The 17,501-nt window shown below is 36.5% G+C and overlaps 1 protein-coding gene across 9 annotated transcripts in view; it reads left to right on the forward strand.

The window, feature by feature from the left end:
- The window catches only part of Sick (sickie), a 185,294-nt gene that overhangs the window by 12,715 nt on the left and 155,078 nt on the right, over nucleotides 1–17,501 (forward strand). For 8 of the 9 annotated variants that reach the window (XM_064034565.1, XM_064034566.1, XM_064034568.1 and 5 more), the window contains exon 1: nucleotides 6,743–6,960. The exons of the other annotated variant lie outside the window; for it this stretch is intronic. The gene's annotated coding sequence lies outside the window, so the exon portion shown is untranslated. Of the gene's footprint in view, nucleotides 1–6,742; nucleotides 6,961–17,501 lie in introns of those variants that run through there. 9 annotated transcript variants of the gene reach the window in all.

Here is a 17,501-nt window from a genome sequence, read left to right on the forward strand (position 1 = left end):
TAAAATAAATGTAATTTTTTGGCCGTTTTATAAATAGGTACCATTATTTACGGAATCCTACGAGTATGAGTTCGACAGTTTTAATTACCTATGATTGTTCCTAATTACAGTTAAGTATAGGTCTACCAAAGTATCAATATTACAAAACATTATCATTACCCGTACCTAATACCTACCCTTCAATGAATTTGGGGAGACATTATTATTATGGTAGTCATAATGTCAGGTGGCCACGTACGCTGATCCGATTGATAATAATGGCAGCATAGCAAGCACGATGCAGGTGGACTACTGATTTAATCCCACAGCACTATATTATATATAGTAGTAATAGTAGGTAGTTACTTAACTATTTGGTGGCGAATTGGTAATGTGTTTAAGGCCTAACCTAACTAATCTTATGAGTAAATAAATATTGCACCTTTATGTAGTTAATAATTTAGGTATTAGAATTATGTAGCCAATAATAAATTTAATATTAACATTTCTTTAATCCTGAGAGCTAAGGAAAATACCCTACTCAGGTAAAAAAGAATGAGCGCGCCCTCTATTTAGGGTTCGAGCAATTTATTGCTCCGTGATTGCGGGCTCACTATTTTTATTGCCGCTATTCGATACTAGATGGCAGGATTCTTTTTTCTTGGAGTGTAGCTCTTTAGGACTTATTTTCTGTGTTTTATAAGATTTTGAAAACTAAAATTCAATAAAAGTCAGTCAATGTTTGATTAAATATTTCCAACTTTAGATGTTTGTAAACTAATTATAAGTTTGTGTTCGTATGGTATGTAATTCGTACACATTAGGCTAAGCTGACAAATTGTGTACTTACTTAATCAAATATTAAGAGCATAACGCCACATTAACGATCCCATCAATCCAAAGCACCATTCAACCACACTTAATTAAGCCACACTACTAGACGTGAACAATTATCACCAATTACAGAACAGCTGTCATCTGTATACTTCGCGCTGATTGGTCGATGGTTGCTTACAGCACGATAAAACAGTACAGTCCACTACAGTTGCCGGACCATTATTCGTCGTTCAATGACCATTTGTCGTAATTAACAGGCGATGGTTAATCTCACTGGACCTCCCCCCGTCCCCCGCAGTGCGTCGCGCCGCCCTAAATCACGGCACTGCCATGGCCTGCTGCCACCATCACTGGCTTTTTAACTGCAGTATGATGTGATACTTGCAAAGTGATTCAATAGAGAAATGGTTGAAGGCTTGGGAGGGCTTTTTGGAGTTCTCATAGGGCCTCTACCTATACCCCTTAAAACCAACAGTACTTAATTGGACGGTTAATTAATCTAGTAATACCATAGCTTGTTTGACATCATGAAGAATTGTGTTGTCTTTCATAGCGGCTTTTGTATTCGTTTTATTCAGATTTTATGATTATTTTACAATATACAGTATTTCGTTGACTACACATGATTTAAATGGCTTATAATATTGCAGCTTGCTTTACAACATTTTAGTATACACTTCCGAGTTTTCTTAGCATCTTGCCAACTTACCATTCAATATATTATTATACACTGTGACACGACTTCATTTATATTTCCTTTCGAAATAGAGATTCGTCTTCGATAAGAGTAGATCGTCGAGCTAATACACCCTCAGCATAATGTTGAGAGCGCTGGAGGTGGCTATCGATGACGTCATCGCGGCCCGGGGGACTTCCCGAATTCTTTCATCAAATCCCAACATTGCTCCGTGCGATTATTCACACGATACGACAGCGATGCTCAAAGTTATTGGGATTGTGAAAAAAAAATATTTAGATTATGGAATTAATTGAAATATAGGTATTCCCGTTTACCTGATAACTTTGCAAGTTATGTTCAATATATGATACTGATTCAAATCTAAATGATCCCCTAAATAAAAAACAGTTTAATTTATTAATTCAGTACTAGCGGACAGTAGATTTTTCAAGTAGCATTTAAACTCGTAAATTCGATAAAATTATGTGACCTACTAAAACAGTGTGTAAATGTTTGCAGAGTCCTAGTTTGATGTGTAAGTATAAGCTTTTAATGACGTTCGTGTTATATCAGCAAGGTTCACACATTCGCTGATTCATCTCATCGAGAAAGGTTTTACGAAGCACTTAGAACTTAGACCTTTAGTTTATTACGCTTACATTACATAGTTTGTATACATGTCGTAAAGTGATTTAAGTAGGAACATCAAAATATTTCGACAAAGGTTTTAATAGAAATTACGATGTAGTAAGACATGATAGTAGACCCGTTCTTTAGTGACGAAATGTAATTAATTGCATTCAAGAGCATTTTGTAATGACTAAAATATTTTCAATAAAATATCCTGTTTTTACACAATAAAGCTATCGCCTATGTGGATATTACTTAAACTGCATTGAAAATTAATCCATTCAATAATACGCCAAAACTTTAAAATGAATGCCACTGAGCAAAACTTTTGGAACCGTTCGAATAGAAAGGAAATAAACGATCCCCTTCTTACAACGGTAATCCCAAAAGTAGATGGCAATGTGGCGAAATTTATCTACAGGGGGCTCCAAAACCAATTACAGTTTAAAATTTTGTTCAGAGTTAGTTAATGTAATAATTACTTATTATCTAAAGTTATAACGCGCTTTAATATTTGTAATTACTGTTTTGCTCTATTTAATTGCATATTGATGTTAGACATTGTTCATCTGTAAATTATGCCGCGGCAATTTGAAAGTGCGTGGATCTCTAAATTATGTTAGACAGTATAAAACAGTGCGACGATACTTAAATAGGACATAGAATTGATGAATGAGGACAATAAATTACACGCATGTGCGTCACAGTGAAAATATGTCAATAGTTTAATGTGCAACATAATTACAGTGTAACCCAGAAACGTGATTTCAAATCTACTAACGAGTCTTCGTACGTATTTAGTTCACAATTAAACTATTGACATTAAGTTTCTAGTGAAACTTGTAAATGATCATCGAGTCAAAAAAATTAAAGAAAACAAATTCTTCAACTAATAACATTGTAACCGTATAGTAAACACCCTGTACAACGATGCACCGGTGCATAGTGCAGGGGTGCAGCCTCTGCAAAGATCGCGCCCGCGCCGCCTTAATCAAACCCAAGCAATTTATGATCGCTACGGACACGACAACTGCATTCTGCAATTTTTTGCAATAATACAAAAAAATTAATACCTACTTACATATATATTTATTTATATATTTTGTGTTACTTATATTATTCCTTATATTATGGATTTTTGTTTTATTGTACACATTAAGGTATATATTTTTTTGATTAATATATATTTTCATCTACGTGACAGAAACATTTGTTTTGTTACGCAAAATCAAAGGGAAACGGTTTTTGTTTTAGAAGCTTTTTACTTGATTGTGTTCCTAATGCCCCGAAGGAGAATGACGACGAACTGAAAAATGTCCTTTCATTTACAAAAAAAGATATATTTGTATATTTATGGCTTTGAATATTCTTAAAATAAAGGCATTCTAGCCGATTTCCGGCTTCTGCAACTGTTCTTATGTAAGGAGATAAGCCATATGCGCAGGATATATTATAGTGCACAAGCATATACGCAGACACAGGTGCACTCCTTATTCCTTCACTCTCATAGCCCGATGTATCAGAAATCGGACATGACCTGACAGCGATCAGGCGATATTTTTACACACTTGTATTAAAACTTTTAGTTGCAGAATGGCCCTACCGATACAATAAGTCGTGTTGTATCGGAACGGGGCCGGCCCCTACCCAAAGTGCTTACATTAGAACATACACTCGCCGACACTACGGTATTGTGGGACCGTCGTAAAACTGAACGCACTTGTTACAGATAACATTTGCGGGATACTTTTGATGTTATCGATAGTCATGAAATAATGATGATTATTATGGTCGTTCAATAAACTAATTTAAATATGTCAGTAGGTACATAAATATTATATTAGGCTCATCATCCTCCGAGCCTTTTCCCAAACTATGTTGGGGTCGGCTTCCAGTCTAACCGGATTCAGCTGAGTACCAGTGCTTTACAAGAAGCGACTGCCTATCTGACCTCCTCAACCCAGTTACCCGGGCAACCCGACCGCCCCCAGTTACCCGGGACAATATTAGGCTAGTAGATGATTATGTTATGAAACTGAGACATAGATGTTTTAAGCATGTACTTATTAATTTTTATTGAACTCTAGTTGTCATGAAGTTTAAGAGACGAGAGATAAATAAACTGGACCTCTGGCGCGAATCTTTTATAATTATTATTTAAAGATTCGCGCCAGTCGTCAATAATCTGAGAGGGGTGGCAAGAAGGGGGATGGTCTATCTAAAGGCTAAATAAACCTGTAACACAAAACTCCATTGGTCCTGACCAACATAGTATGAAACTCACACTCTAAACACAGTAGGGCAAAATCAATAACCTGCTGTTGCAATATTAAGGGCCGGCTGCAAAATAAACGAACCCAAACATGTGTTGGATTTGCTTGGAACTGAGTTTCCACTAAGAAAAAATTGGTTACAGACATACATACGACATACATATCTGCACGTCTGTATGTACATTTGAAAACATGACAGGAGTTGTTTCTCGTCCGTTCTACAAATATTTGGTCGGTTTTCTGCAGGATTTTTTGGGACTTGTATTTGAGAAGCAAGGGAACAAGGACTACAATGTTTCTTTAAATACAATTTAACTAACAATCACATAATTGTAGCAACCACACAGACAGACAAACAATCCACACTAAAACATTTCTAATTAAAGACGCGTGTGCCTTTCTAAATATGTTTGAAATAGTTCAGTGCAATTAAAGCACGGGCCTTTTGAAAACAAACCCATTAAAATGTGCATTCAAAGTGCAAGTCACTGGGGGTAGTTTGTTCTGCCTTGTTTGGGCCGAGTGCACTGTTCTCTTGTAATTTAAACAAGCGACGATGCGTAAAAATGGATGAGCGTTGCGGCGACTACTTCAATTAAGGGGCCTTTTTTCTAAAAGGATGTTGGTGACACTGTGGAAGAATATTTTAAAGGCGATGTTCCATATTTTCTGGCAGAAATTGTGGAAATATTTATACGAGTGAAGTAGCTTAGAATAAATACCTAACTTATCAAAAATATTGTTTAAATGTGCCAAAATAATACGTGAGTATTGTTGCCCGGGTTACTGGGTTGAGGAGGTCAGATAGGCAGTCGCTTCTTGTAAAGCACTGGTACTCAGCTGAATCCGGTTAGACTGGAAGCCGACCCCAACGTGATTGGGAAAAAGGCTCGGAGGATGATGATGATGTTGTAATTCTGCTGTGGAATACTGTCTACTTTTTGCATTTGACGTGCCAAAGCAAAAGTACCTAGCCGTTGAAACTTTCCTCAAAATATTGCATACAATGCAAAATATATTCCTTTGCACATTAACGTCAGTACATCCCTTTGAGCGCTGATCTCACGCCTTAGAAGTTTAGAACAAGATCAAAAAGCCATTCCCCTACTTTAAGATGTCAGTGTAAGTTATTGAAGGCTACGTGACCGGACCCGGGGCTTCCAAATAGTTTATTTTATAGCTCGCCTCGCTTCTGTTTGTTTTGTATCGACTTGCTGTAATAAGATTACGTTTAGCGTTTTATCAGCAATTTGGTTTATGTCCTTGTCGTGCAATGAGATCGGCTGCTGTTTAAGGAAAATAATAAAATGTTGACGGTAAAGTGAAAGGATGCTCGTCTTTGTTGATTAGATGTGTAAACTTTGGTGTATTATGTTTATTGAAAAATATAAAAAGAATGCCCTCGTACATATTTACACTTAAAATGTTCTCTTACTTAAACTGCAATGCTTCGAATGAGGGAACACCTTAATGTGCAACTACTTGGAGTATCAATAGTAGAACAAAACGTAAACCATGAACTTACAAGTACATAAATAGTTTACCTTGTTACTGTACGATCATAATGTCTACAACTACGAACATTCTTTGAGGTTGTTGTAGCTAGGCCATTCAACTTTAGACTACGTCCATCTTCTACGCGTCCCTTCCTCGTAATACATTAACGCGATCAAAAAAATTCACTTATCGTCCGTACCTGTACGCGCTACCGGAAAGTACTAGTGATGTAAATACAAGTGTAGCGGCCTACACGGCACGACTGTCGGAGCTTCGTAGGCAGGAAGCTACGCCGTAGCAGCCTAGCAAGGAATCTTCGACGAACACTTATCGCACTGTCCCCGCACACATAAATAACTGCTGATACGCAAACAGGTGACTTATGTGCGTATTGTATTTAGAATTTAATGTTGATGCTACGTTAATGGCGGTGGGAATTTAGGGGGGATGTTCGCAACGTGTTATTTTGCTTCAGAATTCCCATAACGGTCTTCGCCATTCTACATAACAGAATCGTTTTCATTTCACAGGGTACCACTCTTTGCCATGCTTTTATCAGTCAAAAGACAAAAAATATAAAACAACGTCTTTTCATCTTGCAAGATACACCCTAAAGTAGCCGGTTGTTTTCTCACCTAGTTTGTTTCATAACACAGAAACCCTACTGAAACTGATGCAATTTCCGTAAACAAAGGCGAGAGTAACCTTGATATAACAAAACATATTTTCGCCGGAAAGATAAGGCGAAGGCAGTGCAAGTGCGCATCCTGTTGGGGTGCGGGGTGGGGGGTGGTGGAGGCTGCATGGAAACTTGTTTTTCCGGCGAAGGGCGGCAGTGCGCCGCGCGCGCTCCGACGACACGCCGCCTCGCGCGCCGCCGGCCCGTCCCGCGAACTTTATAGCCCATACCGATGACTGTGTCAACAACATAATGCACGTGTGTCGTACCTACCGCGTCAAGTGATACACTCCCATACTAAATAACTGTGCTGACTGTGTTGTGTTCACAACTTTGACACGTGACTTCACGTGATCTCTGGATTAACTGCACGCCTGCATGGATTGGTATAAATTAAAAAGTTTCAAAAGATTCTACCGTAATGTTGGAACATCGTCCGTTACTGATATTTATGTACGTCATATTTCCTCAGAAAAAAACTTTTCCATTCCCTTTTACGGCTTAAATGGGCTGAAGGGATATTTTTTAGGGCTTGCAGTTTTCTGTTTTATGATATTGGTTTTCTTGTTGAAGGAGTAATATCTTTCTGTCGTATTGTTCGTGACTTTATTTGAGGAAAAGGGGAAGTTATCAAGTGAATGGGCGAGTACGGTGTCGTAGTAAAGTGGCAAGTCACTAGGACTTAATCGTATTATGATAGATGACTGGCCACGCTTCTGACTCACCGTGTAAGCGCTCAGGAACCGTGGAAATTCATAGGCTTATTACCTTGAAGTTGATTAAGTGAAATCATTAATTAATTTGTTGCTTGTTATTTAATATACTGCCTTCATTAACTAACTATCGCTGAAACAATTAATCACACGTTAACGCGAGTGATAAGGGAACTTAATTTTGTACTTCCAACTTATATTAATTTGGAGGGGATAGTTTTCAACAGTTTTGAAGTTTGATTTAAACACACGTTCATGTATAACGAAATAATTGAAAAACTATTTAACATAAATTACTATTAACCAAATAACGACGATTACATAAACATTGTTACACATGTGACATGATTTAGTTAACTATATAAGGCACACATAATTACAATATACATATCACATCATACATTACAAAATAACACACCAATACGAAATCCTCTGCTTATTTGAAATTCTTCAGCGAAAACTGTAGCGAGATGAGTCACATGAAATTATTGGATGGAGACGTGACCGTGGCTTCGTGCGGCGAATAACAATACCACCCATGTGGATCGTACCACGGCGACAATATTTGTGCGAAAATTCGTCACATGTTCCTCTTTTGTACGAAAACTCGTCACATGTTCCTCCTTTGTGCGAAAACTCGTCACACTCCTCTTTTGTGCAATCAACTTCTTACCAATTCTTCTAAAAGAAAGTTAGTAAGTAGTTGCCTGAAGTAACAGTCACGAAGTCGAGTTCACGAACTTTAGTTTCACAAAGACAAATGCGTGTGCAAAGTTTGGCTACTTATCTTCTTGTAAGCAGTAGGTGTAGATATTTTTAAGGAAATGACACGGTTTTTTAACTGACTGTATGAATTTTTAAAGACTGAATTCGGATGTTTGTATGATTGGGTTTTTGAGTAATAATGACGGTTTTGTAAAATAATACATATTTACTTTAATGGCTTGTTTATACAGTTTTATCACATTGTTAGCTTTCGTATTTAGTGCATTTAAATGTCACTTTAGCGTAGTAAATCATTGAAAAAAATGTGGAGCGTAGATTTTAAGTTATCTACTTCTCAAAGAATATTTTAAGTTTATACTCTATCAAACTGACTATCTGAAAGGTTGGCAAATGCGATTACCTGAGTCAGGTCTTGCGATTGCGGCGAACTAAGTTTGCATTTCAGATCAAAGTTACAACTTCTGTAACATATTTTATGAAAATGTCTGAAACGTAAGATTTTTGCATACCTGGAAGGAAATAGATTTAAAATAGTTTTAAAACATAGGTATCTAGTGTTTATTAATAAATTGAAAGCGTTCAATATTGTTATTGTTGTATTACAATCTGGTGACATCTTTTAATAAGGCACTTTACTAGAAAAATCTTTCGGAAAATGACCTTCACTTTAAAGAAAGAGGGAAGAAAAGTCGGAATAAGAGTAAATCATTAAATACATTTTTTATCCTAATTTATCTGAAATGACAAATCTGCTTCGCTGCGGCAGATGTCAAAACAAAAACAAAAGAGTGTCGTGTTACTGAGCCCGACGCCGGGGGTTCCGCAGGCCTACACCATCTACATTTGTTTTTGATTAAACAAATTGTCCGCGCAGTTTATTTCTCCCCCGCGCAATCTCCCGTACTTAGCTGCGACTTTTGCTATGTAACTGCATGAGCAATGTTTTCGGAAGGGATGATGGGAAAAATTATACGATCGTGTTTTGTTTCTAATGCTGTAGAAAAAAAGACGCTCGATCGGTTATCGCAGCCAAACTTTATACTTTATATATACATTGTATCACAACTTTGAAATATGTTTTTAAAAATCGTTTCAAACAAACATATTTATGATAAATCTCACAATCCCAGTTGAGCCAGTAGCTACGCGCATTATGATAAACTCAGGTATTGGCAAAATTTTGTATGCAGTCGGCGACGAGCGCAATAAACTCGTCCCGAGGCGAAAACGATGCACTGTAGCGATTACGCAAAATAACTATATCAAGTAAATAAATATTCATATGATATCGTGCATGGGTGTCTGCACAATACGGTTCCAGGAGCTGGGAACGTTTCGGCGATATCCATTAAATCGATATTTCAAACTAATAGCGAATATTGTCACCTCGCCGTGTCGGTACGAGCAAGTACCATCACTATTCTGTACTTCGCTTTTAGTGCAGTACATGCTTCTCTAGTTAACTGCTATATACCCCGGAGGATAATATGTAACTCAAAGTTCAGCTTTAAATACACAACTTCTTGAAGGAGTAAATATAAAGTTTATGTATTTAATTTTCTTAAAAGGCCATTCACATTAAAAACTATCACCTAGATTCTAGTACCCTAAAACGAGAACTCAACACCAATACCCACATTATACGTTACGTAATCAATAAAAATGTCCAATAAACGTGAAAAACACATTACCCGAAGATAGAAAAGGGCCGTTTCAGGAGAGAAAGCAATAAAAGTAAAGGTTTCAGCTAACCGTTTCTCAAACAGGGCTGTCTGGCTGTAGGCCGAGCCGGGTGAAATTGCTATTGCACCTGACAAGCGTACCAAACGATTCAGCCTTCCTCGATCCTCCGCCAGTACATCGGCCATTGTTGTTTTTCTTGGCAATCGTTTGAGAATGGTAATGATGCCTACTTTATGTCTTTTTGGCTAGATTCAAAGGCAGCAATTTTCCATTGGGAGCTTTAAGTGGCTTAGTAATTTATATCCTTTGTGTTTGCTAGACTTGTTAGATTTGCCAGACTGTACTGTACTTTTTTACATTTTATCATACCTAAAATAATAAGAAAATATCTTTCCTCGACTGTCCATGTATGTATTCATGTAATACATGATGTATGATGTAATGTTTTGTTCTGGTTCTACTGTTGCTTGTAACAAACAGATAACTATATACATATAATACATACATAAAATTAATTGAAATAAAATTACCTGCTACACCAACTACTAATTAGATCCAGTAATAACAAGGTAAAGGAATATGTTGAGCCAAAAATAGATAACCTATTAATATGGCGAATTATTTTGAACTACAAACACAATAGGGAAACTGAATAAGGAAAGATGGCCCCCATGCTTTGTCTGACTTTGATAAATCCTTGTGTTATGATCATAAATCATATCTTTACTATACATGTGTTGCTGTAGAGTGAACCGTGAAATAAGCGACAGTTTCTTTTAAGATTGAAGTTCTTATTCTATTAGGTATGTACGTCCATTCAAAGTAAGTGGTTCTAGAAAATTTTATAAGGATTTCTGCGTTTCCTGTAAATATGGTCTTGATATGCGTAAGAAAAGATAAAATATAGAATCAGGCGTTACTTTGCGGAAAACCCTGACATAAAATGTTAGGAAAAATATGTCTCGCGGAATGAACGCTACATTATTTACTAATATTTTATGTTTTGAAAAATATTTGCTCACAATTTTTTGATCGCTTTATATATTAAATAAAAACTAGCATAAAAAGTAACTTTCTCACGAACCAATCGAAATATGTAAAAGAATACTTCAAACAGGACTGTAGATCATCCGCTGCAGAAAGTTGTGTCAAGTTGTCGTCGCGTGAGCAAATAGCATTAGACGTTGAACCCTTTGGTGTTATTTATTGAGGAGCACAGCAGGCGCAGGCCTAGCTCCACAGTCGCCGTCCTTCGCATTACGTAACACTGTCAAAGGCACATAATGCTAACTCGTACACGCAAATACCATTAAAATGGTATATGATATTTTTGTGACAATTAAGAAATACACTTTCTTTTGCTTGCCTTCGTTATTTTTGTAAGCCAAAGGGTTGTTTTGCCTTTTTCGTGAAAAATATGACTTCATTTTAAGACTTGAACTAAAATGTAGCTTGAAGCTTTTATTTTAATCTTGGCTTAAAAGTTTTAATTAACAGTTGGCACGACTTTATTGATATAACTTATTTTGGATGGAGCCACAGTTTAATCTAAATCTGCATCTAGGTCGGATTGAAGTGGTTAAATCTGGATCAGGCGATTCGATAAATTCTGGATTAGTGGTCTTTAATTTATTTAAGATGGATTTTTAATAAGCTTCGAATATTGTTATTATAAACACTTAGCATGTGTTTTATATTTAAAGGATGAAAAAAAAATAACAAATAAATACACAGAAACTGTCAGCGAATTTTGCAGTCTTAACACAACAAAAGCTTGCAATTTATCAAATTTTCATCTCAGGTTTGATATTAAATTAAAACTTAAGTAATTTGGCTACTCCAACTCCATCGCGGTTACCTCTTGAATAATAATAGCATGGTTAATTCACTTACCTTTAATCTAAACTCTTCATTTGACCGAGAAACGAAAATACTTAAAAAAAGAACGCCGAATTAAGATTCGGTTTGTATCGAGAAGCGTGCTCGATGCATTCCGATGACAAATGGTAATCGATTTAATAATGTCGATATAATCGCAGTGAATTAGGGAGTTGGGACGAGCTCGTTAAAAATTAACGGGTCGAGTTTCTGATGATAAATCGATAGTCTCAACGACTGTTTATCGTGTCTGATGTTACTGGCTGGTCGTTTACTTAATGTTTCATATTGTCCACCTGTTTCGTGAGTCGTTACGATTTGGAATTTGTTTTGAAAGTGAGTAAATAAGTTAGAAGTCGTATTTGTCAGTATTCGGAAGCAAACGAGCAGGATTTATGTTAGGAAAAGTTTTCCTAAATTGACAATTTTACCTGGTTGTATTTGAACATGCTTAAGATTTATTAATATTATCACAGAATAATTCTTATTCATCTTTCTTAGTGAAATCAGAATACCTACATACCTACTCTATAATAGCTAGACTCTCGAAAAGTTTCTTCAGGAAAACTATTATATAATCTGTGGTTTTACTGCCTACAGCAATCCCGTAGCATTTTTCATCTGAGCATTGCAACAGAGAGCCATTTGAGTCAGCTATGGCCGGCTTGACCCGACGATACCCACAAACCCGTTTGCATAATCCTTTATCACACATAAGGGACAACTAAAACTATCACGAAAGCGAGATACACTCCGTTAATGTGCGAAAGGCCTTTTATTAGACACGTTACGTAGGTACCTACACATAAATTTACAAAACTCGGTCAAATAGTTTGTACCCTAAAACTGCAGAAGTTGGGGGTTGAAATCAAGGACGATCGTAAATTATCGTTCGCTGTTCACCCCGGCGCCATGTTGTCTCAACGGTCGTAAATATATCCTGTTTTAATTACGAGCGCCTTTAATTGGTGTAGCTCACGCACGTCTTCGGTTATAATGCGTGTCATGAATGGAGGAGCGAGTAATGTGCATGTGTTACTATCTTAGACAACACACTTTAGAGGATAGCACGATTAGTCACTAACTGCGTTGCCAATATTCTATTTATATGTGGCTTTCTTACTATTGGTAGTAATTTGAAACTGGGGCCACCCTGTATGTGGTTTATGTCAAATTCTATTTTCAGTAAGCAATTCAATAGATAGGTAGAATATTGGGAACGGACGTAACTTGGTAACAGTTAACCAGGATAGGATATTTCTTAAACAAGTTTATATTTGGTTAGATTATGTCTGTACCTAATAAGGTGGTCTTGTCTACCGCACTAATTGCTTCAAACTTGATTTAAAGCTAAAGAGGTACTCCGTAAACCAACTTGTTAAGCATCTCATAAAGGTAGTTAATACCCGGAGCAGCGCCAGGTAATCTCTAATTGAGCTACTTGAAGGAAAACTTGCATTTTCCGAAGTAAAGTGGAATACGCTGAAAAAATTCCACTTACAGCCATTGCTCGCTTTCGTGCACTTATAATGCGAAATTCTTGGAAATATTCTCTATTTGTACGCATAAAAATCTTTAATTGGGCTATTTAAATTGTTTGCATGTAATTGTGAGGGTATTTATATGTACGGAATTTCAATGATGTGTAAGTTCCGTATTTGTACTACTACTTAAGTAGTTACGTAGTACATATGTACCTATATAGCACCTACTTTTTCAATTTGGTTTTACCTACAGCTATATATTTTTTGGACTAAATGATGATATGGATGGGTTTAGTAGTTACTTACAAATCTAGTACTACTAGATTTGTAAGTAACTACTAGACTAGTAGTTACTCGAAGTTTTCCTTCATTCTCTCTAATCGTAGCAAGCCGCTATAAAGAAGTTTAGTTGGTACCTTTTACTGTCTGCATTCGTACGTTTTTCGTTCCTATATTTCTGTCTATAACTCAAGGAACCCCAAACCTACAATTACCTGATATTTACCATAAGAATGTTTATGCAACCCAGTATAATTACTTCATAGTTACACCACTAATCCGCAGTGTTGTAACATAATTGATTCGGAACATGAAAGGCGTTACTACGTCGGAACTCACGATAACGTCTTCACAGATAAGTTTCAGGTTTCCGCCTCGAGCAATACTTGTTACACGTTAAATAAATAAAGAGTTAATAGGGTTGTATAGTTGGTAATGATACGATGGTTCTAGTAGAAAAGATGGGGAGAAATGTCGTTAAGGGTAATGATGAGTTCGTCTTTGAATGTGATTTAAAAAAGTACTGATGATAGGTAAGTTGATTGAAGAGTATAATTTGTATGAGCTTTAGAAATATTTCCAATTTTGAGTTAGGTAGCAGGTAAACTAAAAAGTAGATGTTATTAAAAGTTGATTATTCAGTTTTCCCCAACAAATTAACGCGGAAATAAAATTAAATTTTTGATATTCCTATCACGTGTAAACAAAGCTTAATTCGAAACTACCCTTACCCTACCATAATCTCGCGTCGGTATCAGTTCATAAATAAGCAGTTATCATAGCGTGGGGTCATTAACGGGGTCATAAATCGTATCGTCCGTCCGGAGGCCATGTTAATTCGCGGCCGGACACCGGTCATTCAGGATCACGGTAATACCTGTTGAGTTACAGCCAGGCTTACCGATACCTGCCCCTTGTTTGACCTTTCACGGATGCCCGAAATTTCACCCAATAATTGGGGTATTAAATTAACTTAATGCCCTGGAAATTGAGTTGAAGGACAACGGGTATTAATTAGTGAGACTGGTTAGTCTGAGATTTTGTAGTTATTATATCTATAGAAGTTAAGTTTATGAGGCAAACTGCGAACACATTATAATTTCTCTTTTCAGAAAAATGCTACGTTTATATTTACGAGAGGAATCAACACGAAAGATAGTTAAGAGTTAAGGTAAAAGGAAACACAAGATAACTTCATGTAACTGTTTTCAGAGCAGCATTTCTTTTATTCTTTACCATTGTACATCTTATTGACTTTGTTGCAGTCTTTATCACTTGCAAAGTGACTGCACTGGCATAAATCTAAAGTGCAAGCAGTGAGACGTTATTTACGTAAGGGAGTGAAGCAACATTTTATTGAGATAAGCAATATTTTGCATCCGTAACCCTCTACTGCAGCTGCGGATAAAGTGTGCCCATCCACTAAACGGGCGATGTGAACTTGTGACTTCACACTCCGTTCTAAGGGTTGAAAAGTTTCTAGTCCTTTTTGTTACTTAAGTAACGTACTAGCTTCAGCTTGCTTCACTAGAGAACTTGAGGAGAACAAACTTGCTCTTTTATTTTACACGCCTGCCATGCCTACACTAGAATGTAAGAAGAAAAATAGATGAACATTAAAACTGTCGGTTCGGTGACCAACGAGGCGGTGAAATATGTACTAACCAGTATTTCCTCAATTCCATTCGAAACAAAAAACAAACGCGCCCATTGAACCACCGAACGTGACAAATGACGTCACAATTTCGGTACACGCAGTTAAAAATGTAAACGCTCCCCGTTCGACAAGGCTGCTGCAATGTGCAAGTGTCAGGGCCACTATTTATCTTGTGTCCGACGGCCAGGATTGATGACCCGCGCCAGAATTTGCATATTGCTTAGTTATGTACTACTAAGTTACTTGCACTACATAGTCGCATATCAACGTCACTGACATCGGCAGACACTGATTAATTTAATATCGTTTGTTTTTTTTTCTGTGGATAATTAATTGGCGCTCTAATAAAAAAAAAAGTGTTTCGTCGGGATCGGACGACAAGTTTACCAATTACCTGTCTGAGTGTCAGTTTATTGATATTTGGCACGGTCGTATTAATTGGCTACAGTAGATAATTGAGAATTGTTCGGAGAGAAATTGGCTCATTTTTAACCCCCGACGCAAAAACGACGGGGTGTTATAAGTTTGACGTGTCTGTGTGTGTGTGTGTGTGTGTGTGTGTGTGTGTGTGTATGTGGCATCGTAGCTCCCAAACGGATGATCCGATTGTAATGCGGTTTTTTTTGTTTAAAAGGTATGTCAGTCGGGAGTGTTCTTAGCTATATTTGGTGGAAATCGGTTCAGGTCTTCAAGGTCATCAGCTCGTTTGCTAGATGTGATAGGAAAGTTACACGCTCAGTTTACTTGCAAGTATATGTGGGATCTGAAATTTGAAACACTAATGTCTTTTGGAACCACTGAGCTGGTCTGCTGTTAGGGCACGAAGGTAGGAGACGTAACCCTGAACTGCCTTTTAGTAAACCCATCGAGTTTGGGCTCGTTGAATTTGTTTTGACGAGTTCTCTTCATGTTCCTGATTGACGAGAATCTGATGCTGGAAATGGGATGTGACGGATGAAACCCTGGAATTCCGGAATGAAACGGATAAACCGATTTATATTTTTGCTGAAAATCTAGAATGTCCAAAGGTTAATCTTTATTGTTTCTCAATCTGTGCAATTCTCCCAGAGCCAGTTTGTCATGAGGATTGTTAAACAGCTTCCTTTGGCCGAGACCTAGAGACCCCATCTTAAGATAAAATAAATTAAATGAAAGAAGGAAAAATTAAGGAGCTCCTTTAAAAAGCATGAAATAAAATTAAATTATAAATTTAAAACCCCGACCCAAAAACGCAATAATTATGACAAAGGTTAAAACGCTAAACCCTATAAAAGCAAAAATAACTTTTAACACTACGTAAACTAAATTTTGACGTGTCGGGGGACCGCTTTTTACCTTCATAAATACTTACATAAATCAAATGATACCTACCTAATTACAACATTCGTTTAAAAAAAAATACGTATCTAAAGTAATGAATTAGAGCGGTCCCCCGACACGACAAAATTTAGTTTACGTAGTGTTAAAAGTTATTTTTTGCTTTTTATAGGGTTTAGCGTTTTTAACCTTTTGTCATAATTATTGCGTACTTTTTTGGGTCGGGGGTTTTTTTAAATTTATAATTTAATTTTTATTCAAAGTGTAACCACTTTATCAAGGAATTTTATAATATTATATCTTAAATTAGTTTTCTATTAAGTACTTACCCGTTAAAATCTCTATGTTTTTCTTAATTTAAAGAGAGGAGATTGTATTGTTTCACGAAGATAATAAAGTAGACAGAAGCGCATAAACCATGACGATCTTATAATCGAAGCACGCCGATTACCCGGGGCAATATTTTCATTATTTTCCCTCAAACGCTTCTCCCCTTCTTAATATCGTTTAATTTAATCAGAATACTGCTTACTCAGTAAGCAATTTTCAACCACAATTTTCCATGTAAGATTTTATAATTATCCGTTAAATCGATTTAAGTGTGAGTTACGAAGCAACTTATTTTTAATGAAATTGGAACCGTGACGTGGTGTACATCACTTTTAAGAGTGAAATCATGTGATGAAAATATTATCAGTCATGTTTTTGACACGTAATTTGGTTGGAAGATGGTGAAAGAGTTGCTTCCTTGAAAAAAGGAGGACAAGACTCCTGAAATCGAAGTTTTAATTGCAGTATGTGTCTTAATTCGAGTAGGAAATAAATTGTTATTCAGAAAAACATGAAATCTTATTAGATTTTTATTTTATTCCTGAAGACTTACAGTACCTACGTAACTGATACAGACCTATTGCGTAGATATTTATACATATCAAGTTTTCCCTATAACTTTTACGATATCTACAAAAACCAACGAGATTGTAAAACTTCTTATACTTAGGGTGTGTGTAAATATTTGCGAAATTCTATTCAAAGAACGGGAGGTTCCTAAACTGAGGTTTTCGTTGCTCATTTATTTTTTTTGTATCCAAGCCGTGTAGAACTGGAACAATATAAGATTCAAGTAAAATAAATCACTAGTTTGGAGTTATTCCCAATTTGTCATTAGTGCCGATTGGTCACCAACTATT

The sequence above is a fragment of the Helicoverpa armigera genome, chromosome 5 (assembly GCF_030705265.1).
Source record: "Helicoverpa armigera isolate CAAS_96S chromosome 5, ASM3070526v1, whole genome shotgun sequence".
Lineage (NCBI taxonomy): Eukaryota > Metazoa > Arthropoda > Insecta > Lepidoptera > Noctuidae > Helicoverpa > Helicoverpa armigera.